General features: G+C 35.4%; 1 protein-coding gene and 1 non-coding gene across 2 annotated transcripts in view; both read right to left on the bottom strand.

Annotated features, from left to right (window-relative positions):
- TBX20 (T-box transcription factor 20) overlaps positions 1-22,232 on the bottom strand; it is a 63,653-nt gene that overhangs the window by 16,810 nt on the left and 24,611 nt on the right. The gene's annotated exons all lie outside the window — the stretch shown is intronic.
- Positions 13,419-13,525, bottom strand: LOC126021451 (U6 spliceosomal RNA). Its single transcript, XR_007499966.1, has one exon. It is a non-coding gene; the product is annotated as a U6 spliceosomal RNA (small nuclear RNA).

Genomic DNA, 22,232 nt, shown 5'->3' with positions numbered 1-22,232 from the left:
CTTCATATGTAACCTGGGAAATGCATCTCTCTCAAAATTTAGCATTCCCTGTCTAATTATTCTATCCACTACAAATAAGCAAGATTCTGCAATGTATTAAAAAGGGGATTTACTTTAGATCATCCTTGCCTTTGGATGAAGCAAAAGGACTTCTAGGGAAAAAGCAGTGGACAGGAAGTAATGGGGATAGGAATCAAGGCCTGTGACTACATCAGTGGTATAGACTATTAGATTACACAGCTTTCCCAGAGCTGATAATTTGTCACCCACTACTGGCACTAAATTGGAGACACCCATCTCCCAAGGATGATGAGCTGGTTACCATCTCTGCAGACTCAGAGTCTGAAAATAGCTCAACTTGAGATACCCCTGTACCCCAGGCCTGGAGTCAGGTGGCAATCCAAGTCCTGGGCACTGTCAAATGGCTCATTGTCCAGAATGGTTATAGATTTATTGACAGAAATGACACCCAAAAAAAAGCATCTTTGTTCACTGGACTGCTATTAAGAGAAAAAAATCCCAGGGAATTTCTGTGTAGCTTTGGAGATAGGGAGCCTGTGCAGATTGATGTTGTAAAAATAGAGATGGGTACAGAAGCTGCAAATGGATCTAGACATAGTGGTTGTGTGGATTCATTTCCCACTTTTGCTCAGCTGCCCCACCACCTGTGGTGGCAAAGGCCCCTCAGATGGGACAGAAGCAGACAGTGAATGGGAGAGAGCTAAAGACTGTTCCAGATGCTGAAACCCATTGCCTTTTTTCTACCAAAGGCACTTTGTATGAGGATCTCCGCCCCAAACCTACAGTAGCTTATAGAGATCACTGATGGGGTAGAAGCCAAAGAGCAGCCCCATTGGAGGGAGGAGCAACAGCATGGAAATGAGCACGTTCCCCACCCAGATTCTGGCTCAGGTACTGAAGGCCTTTCTGTTCCAGGTGGCCTAGCAGCCTATCACCGAAAGTGAAGATGAAGAAACCAAGCCTAGGCAAAGCCCAACTGAGGAGAAGCTGCTTTCAGAGCTCCAGCACCTGAGTCACCACCAAAACTTAACTTTCCTCTAGGTTACTCTCTTGATGCTATTTGCACCATCAATATATTGCTGGTTAAACTGTGTGTTTTACCTGTAAAGATCTTAATAACTACTCTTTTGATTTATGTCTCATTGCAAGCAGATAATTAAGTATCCAACTATAGTGGTTTGCTCAGTTCTGGGGTCATGCATAATGTTGTTAGATCTTTAGTGGTTCTTGGCTATCCCGGTGAATGTTTCCCAATTACTATGTTTGATTGTGTATATATAATTTAGCAACTTATTCTCAAGTATGTTTTCAAAAATGTTCTAATGTCTTTGTCCACAGAAGTCTATGGAAAGGAACTTGAATAGGATAGATCTCTTATTACAGTGATCATTATAATAAAGTTTTAGCAAGATTATTTTCAAAATATGTATATATGCAGAAATGTTAAGATTTTGTTTAGAGATGTTTATGGAAAAGAAACTTGAATCTCTATACAGTGCTCAGTATAAGAATGTTTAGGTAATTTTTTCAAATTAAGTGTATCTGCAGAAAGGTTCTAATGTTCATGTTCAGAGAAGTCTATGAAAAATTTTGTGATATGTATAATACAAGGATATGGAAAAAACTGATTGCTTTAAAAATGATTATGCACAATCTAAACCTATGACGTTTTTAAAGCCAAGCCTACTCTCACAGGCAGTAGTAATTCCTAGGAATTCAAAAATTTCCTTACCACCTTGTTTGTTACTAAAAGTTTATTTTTCTTTTCATTTCCCCAACTTTTACTATGCCTATGCAAATTAACAGCCACTTTTCTAGCTCCTTTCTGAGGGTTCCCACCTCTTGCTGAGAATAATAGAACATAACTTCTGTGCCCTTCTTAATTTTTGAACAGAAAAGGGTGAAATTAGAGGAACAGTAACAACAATTAAAAAGTTAAACTTAAAAAGTTTACTATCGGAGCCAGAAAGATATCACGGAGGTAGGGCATTTGCCTTGCATGCAGAAGGACAGTGGTTTGAATCCCAGCAACCTATATGGTCCCCCGAGCCTGGCAGCAATGATTTCTGAGCATAGAGCTGGGAGTAGCCCCTGAGCGCTGACAGGTATGACCCCAAAACCAAAAAAAGCTTACTATCAAAGAGACAAGCTGGAGATGAGAGGATGAAGGGAGAGAACCTGGGACACTAGTGCAAGGAACTTGACAATAATGGTAGGACTGGTGCTGGAACATGGCATGCCTAAAACTCAACTAAGAGTAACTTTTGTAAATACAGTGTCCTAATAAAAAGATAAAAAAATTCAAAGAATATTTATTAAATACCTACACAAGGCACTATATAAAATGAACAACATAAAAATTGTAGTCTATTAAGAAATAGATGAGATACAGAGATACTTTGTGTTCATGGACTGAGAGTAAATACTGTTAAAGAATTATCTAAATTATCTAAAGAAATTTACAGATTCAATATAAAATCTACAAAAAACCAATAACATTTTTCAAAGAAAACATACAATACAATTCTGAAACATGTATGGAACCATTAAAGATCCCCAATACAAAGTAAGCCAAAGAAACAAAAAAAATTGGAGTTAATTTAAAACTAATTCTCTAATTTAAAATTCTATTCTCTAATTCTCTAATTTAAAACTGTAACACAAAGCAATAGCAGTAAAAATAGTTTTATATTATACAAAAATAGATACAAATACCAATGAAATGGAAACAAATCCACACACACATATACACACATTTAATTTATGACAAAGTATTTGAAACAATTTAAGGGGAACTGAAATGGTGCTGAAATAACTGGAATAAAAGCAAATAAATAAAATTGAATCACTATTACCATCACAAAACTACACTTAAAAAGGATCAAATATTTAGATATTGGACAAAATCATAAACACACAAAGGAAATAGATGATATATTCCTGGACACTCCTCAGGAGTTAGGGATGGAAAGGAAAAACCATATAAACATTAAATGGGATTATATCACATTAAAGACTGATGCAGTAGATTACCTCATAAAAAAGGAAACTAGCAATGAGAGAAGAAAATTTCATATTATACAATCAATAAGCGTTTGATATTAAAAACATGTAAAGACTTTGTACAACTCAATAAATAGAAATTTATATATAGATAGAAATAAAGCAACTGATGGGCCTAAGAGATAGCACAGTGGTAGGGCATTTGCCTTGCACACGGCCAATCCAGAACAGATGTTGGTTCGATTCCCAGCATGCCATATGGTTTCCTGAGTCTGCCAGGAGCGATTTCTTTTCTTTTTTTTTTTAATATAAGTTTTATTTGAATCATAGTGGGTCACATATCGTTCACAGTAATATTTTAGGTACGTATTAACATTGAATAAGGGAAATTTCCATCACCGAATTGTCCTCCCTCCACCTCCGTTCCCATCCTGCCTCCCATATCATCTACCCTCACTCCCGGGGCTCCTAGAATGAGTGGTTCCCTCTCTGCCTAGCTTACTACTTAGTGATCTTACAACTATTTGGTCATGGTACCTCCATTATATCCCCCTCTAATTGGGAGGAGGGACTAGGTAGTTCAAGTTATGTGGTTTTGTTTGAAGAAGAGAAAAGTAATAAAATGGGGTAAAAATCAAATACGCCGAAAATGGGCAGAGTCCTTCTAGAGAGGCTCTCATCATCGGTCTGAGAGACAATGGGGAAAAAAGAAGGCAAAACACCACAACAGTATAAAAAGAAGTATCAAATAAAATATCCAGTGAGCACTACAGCAATCAAGATAGGCACCACATAATAGCCATGTTCTTGAAATAAAAAACATGACAGAGCACACATGGTGGTGCTCAGGGGTTCCTTCTGGCTCTATTCGATTTAGGAACCCCTGAGCACCACCAGGTGTGACTCAAAAAACAACAAACAAACAAACAAACAAAAAACCCAACAAAGAAATAAAGCAACTGAACAAAACAGGCAAAATACATCAATAGTTATGTCCATTAACACATAATACGAGCCATTTACTGAACAGGCAAATAAAAACTACAATCAAATATCTCACACCCATAAAACAGCTTCTATGGAAAATATACTCCTTGAGTACTGTCCAGGTGTGGTTCCCAAACAAAGCAGCAACACAACAAAATTAAGACAAAATTTCATCATATATTATTCTCTTAGATTGTGTTTTCCTGCAGTTTTTCTACCTGACTACATAACACTAGTGTTATGCATTTAGTCCAATAAATATGACACAAATAAAAGTATGTTCCTCAATGATTCATAGTAAGGTCAGCAAAGAACTCAGCTACTATTTGCAATTCTATTACAAATTGATTGAACTACAAAAGATCAAAGGTTATGCTTTAATTAGTCTTTTACGACTGGTTTTAAAGTTTCCCTGAGTTTAAAAGAATCTTTTGTTTTTCTTTTGGCTTTTGGTTTTGGGGCCATACCCGGTGGTGCTCAGGAGTTACTCCTGGTTCTGCTCTCAGGTGACCATATGGGATGCCAAGGATCAAACCCAGGTCTGACCCAGGTCTGACCCAGGTCAGTGAGTACCAGGCAAATGTGATCACTCCGGCCACTAAACATCTTCTTAACAGTTTTGTTCAAATCCAATTTTCATCCAATTTTTCCTTTACAGAAATATTTAATAACTTTCAAACTACATTCGGGGGGTCCTGGGCCACACCTTCTTGAAAGGCAAACGTCCTACATCTATTGTATCTCACTCAGGTGCTGACTTCCAAACTAAATTTAAGAATGTTTTTTTCTTAAATTCTTTTGGTTTTTGGCTCAGGGGTTCCTCCTGGCTCTGCGCTCAGAAGTTGTTTCTGGCAGGCTCGGGGACCATATGGGATGCCAGGATTCGAACTGAGGTACAACCAGTGTTGGCCACGTTACCGCTGTGCTATTGTTCTGGCCCTAAATTTAAGAATTTTTAAATTTGTTAATAAGAATATTAAGTTGACAAGGGTTGGGGACATACCTGTTGGGGTTCAGGAGACCAGCTGCAGAGGGTGTCTGGGGCTCCATATATAAAATATATGCTCAGGACCTTTGAGCCATATCCCAAACCCCATGAACCTTTTTAAATTATCTTTTTGATTTTTGTTTTTTAGAGCACTTATTTTTATATCCCCAGACTGAAAATGCAGAACTCCCAGCAGCCTTAAGAGATGATATCACTAAAGAACTTAATTCAACAATATTAGAGAGTAATAGCCTCTCTAAATAATCTGGGTTATTGAGAAAAAAGTCAAGTGAAGCAATCCACCATTAAACAATTGCTTAAGTGTATAAATGTCTTAGAGTCATCTGAGCCATATGCTAAATTGTTAATACAGAAAATAAATTCAGAAAAGAATCACATTGTGATTTTTCACAAAAGGAAAAAAGCAGACTTCAAATATTCTAGAAATCTTTTCTTTGTACAATAACAAAGGAATGAAAATCACTGGGATCCAATTACTTTTTAAACTTTATTAATGGATTGATTGGTTGGTTTTGAGCCATACCCCGCGGTGCACAGGGGCCACTCCTGGCTCTGAACTCAGAAATAGCCCCTGGCAGGCTAGGGACCATATGAGATGCTGGGAATTGAACCGGTACCTCCCTGGTCTGCCTGATGCAAGGCATATGCCCTACTGCTGTGATATCTCTTTGGCCCCGGGATCAAATTATTAATAGCATATTTTAATACTATGCACATGCACCATATAAAAAACACATATGCTGCTCACTTCAAGCAGGTATATTCAGACATATAGTATTTATCTCACTAAAGGACCTTACATAAAATGACTTCAACATATTTCACTTACATATATGAAAAATATAATTTTCAAATAACTCAATAAATCACTGCCTTCTGAAACTTGGCTTTTTTTCTAGGAAGTAGATTATATTCATTTTGCCCTTGGAAGATTACTAGTATCATTATTTACTCTCATCTCTAAGAAGAAAATAGGGATTTTATCAGAGTGATATACTTGTGTCAGGCCTGGAACTGAAAGCAATGGCAGCTCTTATATAAAGAACAGTATAATCAAATTATTGCATTTTAAGTGATTGAAAACAGTGGTACATATCAGGCCCATCTCTTCAAAGACATTACAAAGAGTAGACAAAGAATATTTGTTTTTCTGTCTCGTTTCTGATTTCAGCAGACTGAAGAGTGCAAAGAATTTATTTAGTTTGGAAGCCTAGAAGAAAATTTTCTAATATACTGTGTACTGAAAAATATGGATGGTTCTCCTAACAGGTTAGGTGATTTAGGAATTATAAGTTACTAAGTATCTTACAATGCTCAGTTGTGTTATATCCCAAATTATTTTTCTAGGGAAAAAGAGTCTATGAGTATTTCTTTCAACTACCTTTTCACCACCAACTCCAGGGATATATACATATAAAAGACCTAATCAAAGCTAAAAATGGGCAGGATTGCTACAATAATATGTAGGTTCTGCCAAAATCCTTTGAGGTCATCTGAACAATTTGTTCAAACACTCGCTAAGCAAAACTAACATCCACTATCAGTATTGGGCTGAATGTCCTTCCCCTACCTTTAATATGAGACTTCAAATTTCTCAATAATCATAAAGTGGCACTTTCCTTTCTCTTCACATTTGCTTTTCACCATCACTATATTGAACAGATTTCTCTTCTATATGTACAAGATTAGCAGCAATTATGTTGCTTCCTGTCATCATTATTACACTGATGATATTAGTATCAGGAAAAGACATATTTTATCTAGGCAGCATTTCCTAGACTAGAGGGATATTAGAGGCTCATGCTGATGTCTCCTTCCCCCAAATTTATATGCTGAGATAACAACCCCTCAAATGATGGCACTGTGAATGGGTTCATTGGAAAGAAATATGGTCTTCAGTGTGGAGCCCTCACAAATTGGATAAATGTTCATAGGGAAAATAGGAGAGATCTGAGCTCGGGTGTCCTGTTTTTGACTTGAGGACAGAGGTTTTATTTGAACCAGGAAACAGATTCTTAGCAGAGAAAGTTTCTATCACCTTCACCAAGAACACTTATACTAGCAGTCCGGTGGGCAAAGGAGGGGCGATATGGGATACATGCTGGGAACAGGGGTGGAGGGAGGACAACATTGGTGGTAGGAATGTCCCTGACTCAATGTCACTATGTACCTAAAATACTACTGTGAAAGATTTGTAATCCACTTTGGTCAAAATAAAAATTATAATTAATAAAAAAATGAACTGCTCTGGTCCGCTCAGTCTTTTGGTGTTCTTGCTCAGTTGTCCAAAGAGAATAGACAGAATTATCTGGTGAAATCATCAAAACACAGATCTAAGGTTCCACCTTTAGAATTTCTCATGAAGGAACTTTAAGGCATGCCCCAAGAATATGGTTTTCAGAGGGTTTTAGGTAATGTTGTTACTCGCACAAAGGCTACATCTGGAGGATCCCTTCTATAGAGTAGGAGTAAGGAGGAAACTCAGAGTAATGAGTGCAATAGAGTACAAGGATAAGTCAGTGTAGCAGTTAGGAGGTTCTTGAAGTAATAGTAGCTCAGTACTAAGAGTACTGAATGTAGTAGTTCAGAAGATACTCTATTCTACAGCTCTGTCATATATTGATTGTATGACTGGACGAATTCAGTTTTTTATGCCCAGGTTTTATCAACTATAAAATGAGAATACTATTATATTCTAGCTCTTAGACTCATTAAGATTTAAGAAATACAGAGTTTCTAATTGAGTACCTGACATGGAATAGGTGCTAAACATTTTTTAAGTAACTAAGTCAAATCATCTTGCATTGTGAATTCTTATGACTAATTACATAATCATAATCACCTTAAATGAATTTGAGACCACTAGTTACTGCAACTTGCTATGCTTTGTGTAAGCCATCTTGTATAACATGTCAGAGAGAAAATTAAATTAAAATAATTTTATTCCAATTTATGTGCTTTCTCTCCTTCATAAATAACTGGGTAAAACTATATCCAAGGAGAAAATGCTGGATCTATTCCAGTCAAATATAATTGAAAAAAATACAAAGTATTTAAATTTAGGTTTGCTCATCAATTTCTCATATTAATAGTGTATCTTTCTGGGTTATAATAAATAACTTCTTGTCTCAATATTTTAAATATTTATGCAGATTATATTATAAATTATAGGAAGGTAATATATCAATATTTTTAGTTTACATAAAGTACTTAATAAATTAAAACTTGAAATAATCTATTTTTATATATTATAAATCATTATTTTTAATTTAAGACCTAAAGTATATTATGCAATTCATTTAGTAAAATAAAATAACTTTACATTAATATTTCAAAAGCTTTTAGACTTCAGTTTACTTTTATTTGACTTAATCATACTGTTTCTTTAAGTAGTAATATATATTTCTACTTTTATATTAGCAACTAAAATAATTGAATTGTACCACTGGATAAAAATCCCTCAAAAATATTATGCTTAGTCATCTAAATCTTTTGGTTATGAAAACTATGGGAAAAGTCTCATGCAGAGTGAGATTACAGAGCTCCTCATGACAAGTTCCTAAATTTATTTGTCCTACTACTACCCCTATTCTGAAAAAAATTATGCATTATCTCCTAGATGTTTACCTTCCTTAACACAAAAAGAAAGAGAAGTTGCTTCCAGTAGTAGCTAGAACTACCCGCAGCTCCTACATGATAACTTTAGCTATTTGGGAGAGTGAACAGTTTCCCCCATCTTGGGGATAGACTGCTATAAATAAATTTCAGTGAATGGTGAGGCAAGAAATACATGTCCTTCAGACACAGAAAGACACAAGCAATAAAAAAATAATTTACAATAAATTATGTCATGTTACTTTAGCCGAGGTCACTGATTTGCTTTATACTGTTTTATTAAAAATGCCCCCTTAGAAAACTTGGAATAAATAATTGAACAGAAGCATAGCTGTGTAGTGAAAGGGCTATCATGATTACTACAATTTGAAAAAGTAAATATTTCTGTTAAAAATCTTCTCTCCCTCAAAACACTAGAAACTGAGCTTCCTAATAATCCAGAAATTCCTAAGTCTATACCCTAGGAACACAAAAAAACCATGCAGAAAGCTCTCTGCATTCCTGTTTGTCGCAGCACTATTTACAAAAACCAGACTCTAGAAACAACCCATGCATCCGAGAACAGATGAGTGGCTAAAGAAACAGTGGTACATCTACACAGTGAAATATTGATGTTGCTGTTAGGCAAAATGAAGTCATGAAAATTAGTTATACATGGATGGATATGCATATGACTTAATGCTGAGTGAAATGAGAGGGAGAGAGATAGAATAGAATAATCTCACTTATTTGTGGAATATAAGAAAAATAAAAGATAATAGTAATAACTGCACCAACAACTACCTTGACAATGATAATGATAGAGAGAGAAATAGAATGCCTGTCTCAAAAACAGGCTGGGAGTGGGAGAGGAAGGAAGTGGGGAACATTGGTGGCAGTAAAGTTACACTGGTGAAGGATGGTGTACATTCAATGATGGAAACAAAACTATGAACATTTTTATAACCATGGTGCTTAAATAAAAGAAATATTATTGAAAAAAACAGTTGGTAATAATATTCCGAGATAATAGATACGAGGATTAGGAGGACCAGTCCCTGGTAGGAAGCTTGCCACAAAGAGCAGTCAGAGGGGTTTCTTATGACAATGATAGTTGGAACTGATCAATCTAGACAAGAACTGCATGCTGAAAGCAGATAAAGTGATATGCATGGTACCCCTTTGTTAACAAATGCAAAGCATGTTGTCAAAAAGAATAAAAAAGGGTGAGAGAGAGAGAGATAGACAGAAGTAAAATGTCTGTCCCAGAGGCAGGTAGAAAGAAAACTGGGACATTGATGATAGGAAATATGTACTAGTGAAGAGTGTTGTACATTGCATGACTGAATGTCAATCATGAACAATTTTGTAATCACAGTGCCAAAATAAAGTAATTATTTAAAAATAATCTCTTCACAGGGGATGGGAGAAAGGGAAATGGGGGCATTGGTGGTGGGAATGTTGCACTGGTGAAGGGAGGTGTTCTTTTTTATAACTAAAACCCAACTACAGCATGTTTATAATCATGATGCTTAAATAAAGATATTATTAAAAAATAAAAATAAAAATCTCCTATTTTATGGTTCTTGTAAACAAATCATTTTAATTTATTGATAGCTTTTATTGAAAAGCAAATTTTAAGCTGAAAGAAAAAATATTGCTTCCATTTTCAGTATTCAAGGCTATTCTTATTCTAAGTCACTTTTATTGAATTCAAAAGACTTTACTTCTAAGATGGTATTCATCCAGTCAGACTTTGAGTATCTGGGATTTAAAAAATAGTTCTATAAAATAAGAATGTATTAGGGATAGATAAGATTCTAATCTTAAAATCTCTATAATTTATGACTCTAAAGAAGATGTAGGTAAAAGTAAAAATTAAAAACAGCAGTTGTGAAAGAGCCTAGTAGTAGTTAGTTGCAAATCCAAACCACTATTAGCTAATTGCATGATTCTAATAATAACTGTACTTTTTGAATTTTAGATTCCTCATTGGAGTAATGACAGAGAATAACTATAGCATTCACATGTTATTTCACCTCCAAAAAATATCTCAGTGAAGGTTATCTACATTTCCTTTGAGGGCCAGAGAAACAGCATAGGGGTTAAGGCTCTTGACTTTATATGGAAGGCCTGGATTTGGGCTCAAGCACTGCAATGTGGTCCCCTGAGCATCAATAGGTTCCATCCATATGAACCCCTAAGGTCCCTGGAGCCTCATCAAGAGTGATCTCTGAGCACAGAGCCAGGAACAAGCCATCAGATATGGCACCAAAAACAGGAAATAAATTAAAAGAAGTCTGTAAAGTGGGTTTTGAGCTATAATAATCTAGATATTTATTGAGTTTATTTTCTCCTTACCATAAAAACTATATTCATATTTAACAATGACATTATTTCAGGTTATATATATTATATGAATTTAAAATAGAAAGCACACTTAAATGACCATCTCCTTTGCCTCCACGTTTTTGATTTACTTCTAACGTTAGTCTCAGAGTGATAGGATAATTATGGGGTTGATTGTCAGGGTCTTAATTATTGACCCACATGTACCATGTATAACTTGACTTCAGGACTCAGGCCTCCTTTGTCCAAAACTAGCCAGAATGGAAGAGAGGGAGGTGATGGTTTCAGTCTCTCTAATGCCTACTTTCCCAAGTGCCTTTATTAGTTTTTGTTTGGGGGACCACTTCTAATGGTACTCAGGGGTTATTCTTGACTCTGCACTCAGGGATCATTCCTTTAAGGTTTGAATGGGAAAACATTCAGGATGTCCAGAATCAAGTCTTGATCTGTGTCCAAGGCAAATGCCCTATTCACTGTAATATTGCCCATATCATTAAGGTAATATTATTCCCATAATGTTTATACTCTTTGGCATATAATGTTACTTCACTACAAGCACCATCAAAGCCTGTCACACTTCTCTTTAAGGTAATGTAAGTAATACTCTAAAAGAGAATAGTGATTTTAATCTATACTTCAATTGTTCATAAGAGCTGAGATAGACATCAAAGGACAAACAACGCAAGTAGTTGATATATACAAAGAATCTAAAAAGTGTGCTTCATAAAGTGCTTGTCACCCTCCTCTGTCATCTTACTTCTGACCTCAACAGCAAGTCGTTGGCCCTGATGAATGTCTCAAATGTCATTATAGAGATAAGAAGAAGAAGAGTATTAGGATAGACTGGATCATGCCACCTTTGTCACAACTATCAGGAAGTGGGCCATGTAATGAAATTTTGAGTTATTCATTTTAATCCAGAAAGAAAAAATAATTCTAAGAATATATAATTTGGGACAGATTTTTCCTTTCCACCAATGCTTTCACAGTCCTTCAAAACTCCAAGCCAGGGTATCATCAAACTTGCCATGTGAAGGGTCAGGCAGTATTTGAAACTTAGCCAACCTCCTGGTATGTTGAATGGCTTCACATTTATTCCTGGGACATGAAAGCCACCACATATAACATATACAAAATACCTAACAGTGCCCTAATAAAATTTAATTCATGCTCAAGATGACTTAAATTCATATTACATATTTTCAAATAGCTTGAATAATTTTCTAACCTCTTAAAATAGTGAAGATCATCATTCCTTAAGGGTGATAACAAAGAGGACATCATATATACATATGTATATGTATATATCTTCATTGGAACTGAGATAAACCAAATTGTTCCCAAATTGATCCTATTGCAAATATTACTCTCTGAAATTCTACAAACCAGCCTAAAAATGCATAGACCCTAACACTTTCTAGCACCAAATGTCATGTAAAAGAAACCACCCATAATCTTCAAGAAAATCTGCCTAAATGTGTGCTGCTGCATGCCTGGATGTAGAGAAAATGTCTATAAATTTCCCTTTTATTAAATTGACCATTTTCTTCTCTTAAGCTTTCTTCCCCATCTAAACTAGCAGTGTCTCTGAGCTCTGAACAAAAATATCTGACTACCACTGGCTGGTGTCCAAATGGTATGTATTTGAACATTTTATTCAATGCCGAGTTTAAACATTTTATAGAGACTCTCAGAATTCTAATTAGTAAGGTAAGCTCATTTTTAAAATAATTTTTATTGTGCCCAAAAGTGAATAACAAATATTTCACAGTAATATTTAAGGTACATAGTGACAATGAATCAGGGTCATTCCCACCACCAGGGTTGTCCTCCCGCCACCCCTTTTCCCAGCATATGTCCATATCTCCCTACTTTAATTCTCTACCCCACTGACATGACTGAGAAAACAGTAGGAACTCAAACTATCAGAGAGAAGACCAACTACATAGAAAATTAATGAAGAAAGTATTAACGTGCTACTCATCAAAGTGCAAGGAAGAAAGCTACTTAGGTCAGGAATAAATGCAAAAGCTTCTTTCATAGCTTTACCTACATGCTATCTTAGGTACCTCTGGTGAAAGGAATGGGTAGATATCTAAGCACTTATAAAAAGCAGACACCAGAGGTCTTGGACACCAGAGGCCAGGAGGATGGAATCAGATCAGATCAGTGTGTGGACCACATCCATGACAGCCCTGGAAAAGTACTGTCAGGTTGCTGTTTGCTGGATGTGGTAAGAAAGCAATGATTTCTTGCTGCTGTCTAAAAGCAGAGGACAGCATATCAGTGTCTGTGAAAATTCTCTTCCCAGATCATCCCCACTTCCTGACACAACGCCCTAGTTCAAACAGAGTGATTCTATTCCCACCTTGGCAAAATTACCTTAAATTTAAATTATTCCTCCTACTTTGATAAGTACCTGAGAGCTAAAACAAATGCCCACATTTTTGAAAAAAAAAATATGGAATGCTTCACGAATTTGCGTGTCATCCTTGCGCAGGGGCCATGCTAATCTACTCTGTATCGTTCCAATTTTAGTATATGTGCTGCTGAAGTGAGCACAAATGCCCACATTTTTATTCAAAATTAATCTTGGCTCCTAACATTTAGACACATGTTATATATATGCTAGAGAAGTGACCAGACATTACAAAAAGTTCATTACTTCAAAATAAAAATTATATTTATAAAGAAGAATGTGTTTCTTTTCTTAAAACAAATTTGTTCCAAGAAATATGAAATCCCTTAAATCTCTAATTTGTATTTTCAAATTTTAGCAAGTCCCAGGAAGATTCTAGTAGAAAGAAAACAATCTGGATATGTAAAGGTGTTATTACAAGTCACAAAATAATGAAAAAAAAATCAATAAAGGGTGGAGAGATGACAAAGAGAGACTGACACAAGCACTCCATGTTGGAGTCTAGGGTCAGTTTCCAGCACCATGAGATCCTACAACTACATTGGGCTACCTATCCACTAAAAAGTAATTATAAGAATCATATCTGAAATGCTACCAAAATTCAGATTAAGATACTGTAGGTGTGGGCTGGAGCAATAGCAAAGCGAATAGGGCATTTGCCTTGCATGCAGCTGACGCAGGTTCTAATCCCCAGCATCCCAGCATGAGATCCATTCATTTGTTACATTAAGAAAAAATTCTGAAAAAGGCAATGAATGAACAAAAGGCTGGATTTAAAGGTCCCAGTCCCCTAAACACTACCAGCAGTGATTCCTAGGCACAGAGTCAGGATTTTGATTACAAAGTTTATAAATGAACAAATATCATAAAATTTCTAAATTTCAAAGCATAGTTTCACAAAGCATTTTATTCAGGCAGAGAAAAAGTGATGAGTTACCACCAAAAGAAAAGACAGTGACAGGATTTTGATTCCACAATACTTGAAGACTAAACAACAAAGAATAACGGTTCAGTGAGTGTGAAGAGAAAACTGTGATCTAGTCATTTTTGTTCATAATACAAGCTGATTCTCTCAGATGTGCAATCTGACCCAATATTCACTTATTAATTCTTGAAAACAATGGTAGAATTGAATGTAGTCACAGGGAGTATATCGAAGAAATACGCAGAAAATGATGAGGTTCATAGTTGTGAAGTCAGATATAACTCTAGATTATGATCGATATATAATGAGAGCCATCCATTTCTTACATTAAGAAAAATGCTGAAAAAGGTAATGCAAGAACAAAAGTCTGAATTTAAAGGTCCCCAATTATTTAAGTCAAAATATGGGTGAACAGGAAGACACATCTACAAAATACCTTCTATTCACAAGCTAAGAAATGGGCTACTTTCATTCTTGACAGTGAAAGAGAAATCATCAATGTTAAATTAATGCCCCTCAGAATTGAGAAACTGATTATTAGGAAGAAATAAAATCAACATTAGAGACAGCACTTTGATTTCAGACAAACTAATTGGATTTAAGGCTTAACTGTCACAAATCATGTGAGTTTAGATGAAGCATTCATCCCTACAAACTTCACTTATCTCAGCTACAAAAAGGAACCATAATGGTTTCTTTATTAGAAGATGATTTTGATGGGCAACTGAAAGTGTACAAAGTAGATAACTTGCTCTCTAAACATCGTAGTGTGGAATGTGAGTCATAATAACAATTTGATGACTGAAACAAAAGACAGATTGCAAAAGTAAAAGCAAATAGTCATATGATGCATAGAGAGTTTAAAAGAAACAATAGTAAACATATCAATTATCATAATACTTGGAAACAATTACAATATTTTTGTACCATAAGACACACTATTTTCCCCACAAGATGCATTTTAGGAGCGAATGCAGCCTGGAGCTGAAGCCTGAGTGCATGGGAGGAGAGCATCTAAAAGTTATGTGCATCTTATGGTCAGCTGCGTCTTATAGAACAAAAACTATGGTAAATTTTTATATCAAAAGACAAACTGCTTATTAGGGGAAACAGGATGAGCCACAGCATTATGTCCTTTCTCTTAGATATTCTCTCTGTTGAAGGACTTTTATTTTTTATTCAATATTTTAAAAGAAAAACTCTTTTCTTAAACCAAGTACAATGCAAATACTATGAATTTCTTTTTGTTTTTTGTTTTGTTTTTGTTTTTGGGCCACACCCATTGACACTCAGGGGTTACTCCTGGCTATGCACTCAGAAATTGCCTTGGCTTGGGGGAACCATATGGGACGCCAGGGGATCCAACTGCAGTCTGTCCTAGGCTAGCGCTTGCAAGGTAGATATGCCTTACCTGTAGTGTTACCACTCTGGCCCCAACTATGAATTTCTTAAAGGAATCCTATACTAGTATGACAAAGTCATGGAAATAATGAATAACTTGTTAATATTAGTAAAAATGCTCATATTGGTTAATTCTGTTTTCTTCTTAAATGTCTTTATGAATGTGGTTGTTATAATTTGTTTATCTTCATGTTAGCAATAATCATTTCTGCAAAAAATTTCTTCAAAAATCAGTGCAAAAAGGAAACATCAAAGTTCAGCTATTTGAAAATAAAAAGGTCAATTCTATTTTATTCATGTCATATGCCTTGTTATTTCTCTACTGAACTAAGTTATACACTGTTTTTTTCATTGCATTTTGAACTATAGCAGATTATCTTGCATCATTTTAACATATAAGCAAAATAATAAGCTTTGTACACTATCATCTCAGCCACTTCAAACTTTATATATTTGAGGCGGAGAATCAGTCTGGAGAGAATACAATAGACTTTATTGCAGCTGATCACTGTCGGATCCCAGCAGGATGTAAGGTGTCCTGAGTACCACCAGGGGCCATTCTCAAGACAGAGTCAAGAATAGCCTCAAAGTATTGCCAGGTACAGTTCAGGAGAAAAATAGAAGTAAAACTTCATGTATTTTCTGAAAATTTAATTTTACTTTTTTTAAACTTTATTGATTGATTGGTTGGTTTTTAGGCCACACCCAGAGGTGCTCAGGGACTACACCTGGCTCTGTACTCAAAAATCGCCCCAGTAGGCTGGGGGACCATATGGGATGCTGAATTGAACCGGATCCTCCAGCTGTGCTATCTCTCCAGCACTAATTTTTAATTTTTAATTATATTCAAATTATGAAAGAACTTTTAAAGTCTAATTTTATTAATAATACTTAAAACCTAAAACCCACAAATTTTTAAAACTACAGAAAACTGGTGCACCTCTTTAAAAAAAGATGTCACTAGGGGCCAGGGAGAGCTGAAAGGGGAAGAAGCCTGGGTTCTGCCCTCAGCTCCAAAGTATCCCATAGTACTGTGCGGGGTGCAGCTCCTCCCTCCACTGACACACTGCTGGATGTTGCCCAAAACTAAACCAAGAAACAAAAGACACCATTATTTACACAACAAATAATTGACATATACTATGTACTGGACTGACTCCACATCTTGAGTATATGATAAGAAATAAAACAGGAAGCCTTGGTCCATTCAATACTGAATAAATACCTTAACCAAAAACCAGCAATAGGGGGTTAATGTGAAAGAAGATGCTAGAATGGACTGGAGCTTGTTCACAGCAGAGCAAAGAGGTCACTGTGACTTAAAGAGTCTACGCAAGAGATAAGTAGAGGAGTTCATGAACATGACTGGGAGGGGTGACTCAGATGCTTAGGCCCTTCCAGGCTCTGGATTTAATTGTGATGAGAGAGTTGGTCATTGGAAAACTCTGAGCAAGAGCAACGTGCTCTGATTTTCTTTATTTGTCCAGATCATTCTTTCTTTGCCAGACCATTTCTCTAAGAATGTACTTTAACCAAGTACATTCAAGAGTAGACATGAAATAACCAATCTGAAAACCAAGACAAACAGTCTAGAGGAGAGGGGGCAGTGTCCCAGATGAGGGTGACAGCCATAGAGATGAAAGCAACAGTTGTGCTCCTCTGGGTGCATTTTGACTGGATGCAGGAAGTGAGAGGAGGGCCAGGTGACTCCAGTCTTGGAAGAACAATAGGAAATTGTCAGCTGCTAAGAGGAAAGCACCAAGAGAATTGTAAATGAACACTGTGTGGCTCTCCATTTTGGATATATATGTATATGTGTGTGTGTGTGTGTGTGTGTGTGTGTGTATTTGTCTGAAAGGTCATGAGGAGAAAGAAGTGAAGTCAGTCCAGAGACCAGAATAAGATATAAATCTGATAGTAAAAATTATATAATGGCATTCATAAGGAAAAATTTCGGTCAAATCACTTAGAGAAAAGGCTGAGAAGTGGTCCATGGATTGTCACATATGCATTCTATTTACAGACAGAAAGATCTGAAAGAGACAAGGAAATAGAGAAAGAACAGCCAACTAAGTAAAAGGTAAGTGATGCTGCTGGAAAGCCAAGTAAAATAACTGAAAAGTGAGTGGGGTTAGGACTTTGAGCAAGAGGAACATCTCTGGGGATCTGCACAAAGCTGGCTTGGTGAAGAAGTGAGGGAACTATTATGACAAAAGAGAGGAACAGAGAGAGAGAAACAGAAAAGTGAAAAACTCAAAGATAAATAAATCAAAAGGTTGTTTTTTTCTTAATGTCTTAATATCTAAATATCTGTGTGACACTCAACAGAGGAGGATCTATAGCTATAGATAAGTGCATTTTTATATAAAAGGCAATAAGAAAGCAAAATGTTTCAAAGGATCAAAATATAAAATTAGATACATAATTAAAGATGAAAATAATTGAATATGGGAAAAGGTTAATATAGAATTGCTATGATTATTCTTCAATTATATTCCAATACCCATGTGCATTTATGATCACAGTGAAAATCTTCAGATAAGTCAAAATATCTTTTACATTTAAACTAATCAAGATAAAAAATAAGAAAGAAATGCTCAATTCTTTAAAAAAAAAATCACCAAAACTGATAGTAGAGAGAAAAATATCCAACTAATGAAAAATAATATAGTCGCAATATATGTACAAATCAATTCCCAATGCATAAAAGTAAAAGAAAATATCTGAAAGGAATGTAGTCCAGAAATGAGAGAATTTTTCAACATAGAAATGACCATAATCGGGCCCGGAGAGATAGCACAGCGGCGTTTGCCTTGCAAGCAGCCAATCCAGGACCAAAGGTGGTTGGTTCGAATCCCAGTGTCCCATATGGTCCCCCGTGCCTGCCAGGAGCTATTTCTGAGCAGACAGCCAGGAGTAACCCCTGAGCACTGCCGGGTGTGGCCCAAAAACAAAACAAAACAAAACAAATGACCATAATCAATATTTTATTATTTACAGTATATTAAAATAATATAATTTCAAACAAAAAATAATTAAAATAAATTTAGTGGATATTGAAAGAAAATTTAATAAATAACATTTGTAATAATGAAGAACTCTAAATGTAGTCATAGAGGGATTTACCCTATTAAGATCAAGACTATCCATCTAAAGCCAATAATCAATGAGATAAACAAGAAAAAAGTGCTAATATCATTACTTTTCAGTATTTTGAGAAATTTTAAGCCAGTGAATGAAGCAGGTATAAGACAATTTAAAAGTATAGCTATTAGAGAGAACAAGATAGTATTATCTTTTTTTGGCAAATGATACTGCAATTTAACTAGAAACTCAAGAGACTAACGTAAAGTATTATTAACACAATATTTTTTAATTTAATAAAATGGCAGAATGACAAAGACCTATAGGGATAAATAAATTTTATAGAATAAAGTAGATAAATATTTTATTAAAATTTTTATTTTTTTAATTATTTTTATTTATTTTATTTTTTTTTTTTTTTTGGTTTTTGGGCCACACCTGTCTGTGCTCAGGGGTTACTCCTGGCTGTCTGCTCAGAAATAGCTCCTGGCAGGCACGGGGGACCATATGGGACACCGGGATTCGAACCAACCACCTTTGGTCCTGGATCGGCTGCTTGCAAGGCAAACGCCGCTGTGCTATTTCTCCGGGCCCTAAAATTTTTATTTTTAAAAATAACTTCTTACCTACTAAAATCCACTTGGAAAAGTGTTATTAAATACATAGGAAATGTGAGCCACATGTGTTAAAAAACAAGTTTTTAAATTTTAAATAATTCTAACATTTTTATTTATCCAAAACACTGCAGTTCAATAGCCAACTAAAATTTTTAGACTATTATTTATATGCATTCATATTAAATCTTCAAAATCAGTGGGACTGGGTTTTACCATTTTATTTTCTTCTTTAAAATTTATTATTCTTGGGGCCGGAGAGATAGCATGGAGGTAAGGCGTTTGCCTTTCATGCAGGAGGTCATCGGTTCGATTCCCGGTGTCCCATATGGTCCCCCGTGCCTGCCAGGAGCAATTTCTGAGCCTGGAGCCAGGAATAACCCCTGAGCACTGCCGGGTGTGACCCAAAAACCAAAAAAAAAAAAATTTATTATTCTTTTATGTAAAATTTCACATTCCACCTCAGCATGTAACAGGCACATTTCAAGTCCTAACTAGATACTGGTAGTCCTTCTGACACTGCGATAACAAAAAGTAATAAATCTAAATATAGAAACTAATAATCAAATAAATTCTGGTACACAACAGAAATTAGGAAGTCACTAAAAAGCAGGCCATGGATCTTTTCTGGAAAATGATATGGACAGTTCTCAAAATCTAGGAATTGAGCTTCTTTATGGACCCATAAAGAAATAGACTGATAAAGTCCATTTCTTGGAATATATTCATTCCATGGAGAAAACAAAATGGAAAAAAGACAACTTCACCCCTATGTTCCTTGAAGCACTATCCACAATAAGCAAAATTTGAAAACATCCCAACTGTTCAAGAATAGATTACTAGATAAAGAGACTATGGTACATATGCACATGAATATTATTCAGCCATAAGATAAAGTCATGCAGTTTGCTGATGCATGGAGGGAACTGGAGAGTAACATTCAGAGAGAATTAGTCACAGAGAAAGAGATGACATAGCATGATCTTTTATATGTAGCATATCAAGAAACATCAAGAATAAGAAATACCCAAAAACAATGGAAACAAAGAACATGAGAACTGATATTCAGTAGGAAACCAGCCACTTGAGGGGTGGGGGATAGAAGAGCAAGCGGCAAAGTCTATTGTGTAGAGAAGCATTGAACAGTGAGGAGGTGGTACTGAAAGATGTAAAAGGTGGTAAATTGTTATGTATGAAACCCTATAAGCAATAGGACTGGAAACCAGAGTGAAAAAAAATGTATGAATAAAAGAAGCCTCTTACAGAAGCGAATTGGTGGGTGGGAGGCACATGGGAGTAAAAGTATTCCTTATATAGAAAACTGGCAGAGACCTCACGTATTACTGGACATGACTTCCAGTAAAAAAAAATACAAAATAATTTTTAAAATTATATATTTGCCATGGACAAACATTGATGTTTGTATTTGAATAGAGAAATATCTGGAAGAATATATAAATTTGGGGCAATAATTATTTGAATGTATAGGATATTGTTACTTTAAAATTATTTTTTAGGTCATGGGAACTTTTTTATCACAAGTATAAGACACTTTATAAAATAAAAACCTTAAAATTTATGGAAACAAACTCATTTCTTTTAATTTCTCATAATTTCTCATAAATATTTCTCATAATGCATTTGCTTATTGTAAAAAAATGTTTCTTTTCTCTCCCACAAAAGAAAATGCCAGCGGAAAGACTGATTCTGCAATGACAGACTGTGAGCCTGGACGCACATGGAATGAAAGTTCTCCCCCTAAATTAATAACTATAAATCTGATTACATTAAGAATTCTATAGAACTGTTGGCTTGATGATAGCCATCTCCTGTAGGTATATTTGCAAAATATCTAATAAAATACTTTCTACTTTTGGTAATGAGAGTTTTGCTTTAGCAAACTAAAAAGTGACTATGCAGAGAAAGGCTATGCATGAAATATGAAACATTCAAGTGCAAACATTCGATGGAACCTAGTGAAATTAAAGCAAGAAAACCTTTTAGAGTTTCCCAAACATTTATGCAACAGTAGAAGGAATAATGCTATGAATTTAGAAGTATAAGGCAAGCATATCCGATCTTAACAGCATTTTTGTTTGGATATCCTGTTCAGTAGTTGTAAATCTGGAACAGGAAACTTGAAATCATTAAGGTCACATATTTATAACATCATATTCAATTAGGTTGGAAAAGTGCAATTTCTGTCATCATGTCATAAAAAGATGTGTTTTCCTCTCAGATCTCTTATAAAGAAAAGCTCCATATATTGTTACAGATAGGGCTGTTTTCAATCAGTTATAAGGAGCAATTTGATTACTAGATGGTTTGGTGCAGTAACTGACTCCAGACTAATTTAATTTCTTTAGGTCTCTAAAGATCAATTGATCTGATTTGTCCCATCCCCAAAGGCTGTTTAGGAAAAATTCAGACTTAAATACCTGGAAATGAAATCCAAAGCCTTGGCCAATTTCACACTACTTAGGTCATCTTGCAAACTTTCAGCTAGTCACATCAGATGCTCTCTTGGCCTTCAGACTATTGAAAGCTCCTTAGTTTCATGGACATGTGAGTGCTTCCCCCACCCAAGTCTTATTCAATCAGTGGAAAATGAGCCTCGCTGGCATTATCCAATCTGTCATGCTAAAGGGCACTCAGTCTGGAAACTCACCTGTCATGTACAACAAAGGGACTATTTACTCTAGGCTTAGTTTATTAAAACTAGGTGTTTTGTAAAAAGCATGTTTGTACACAGTACTTGCAAGTCCATTCTAAGCATATGAAAATAAACTTCCTGTTTGACTTAAAGTTCTATTTAGAAAGTGCTTT

Source organism: Suncus etruscus, chromosome 10, assembly GCF_024139225.1.
Source record: "Suncus etruscus isolate mSunEtr1 chromosome 10, mSunEtr1.pri.cur, whole genome shotgun sequence".
Classification (NCBI taxonomy): Eukaryota; Metazoa; Chordata; class Mammalia; order Eulipotyphla; family Soricidae; genus Suncus; species Suncus etruscus.
Note: the sequence above shows the minus strand (reverse complement) of the source record. Positions and strands in the feature narration are given on the sequence as shown.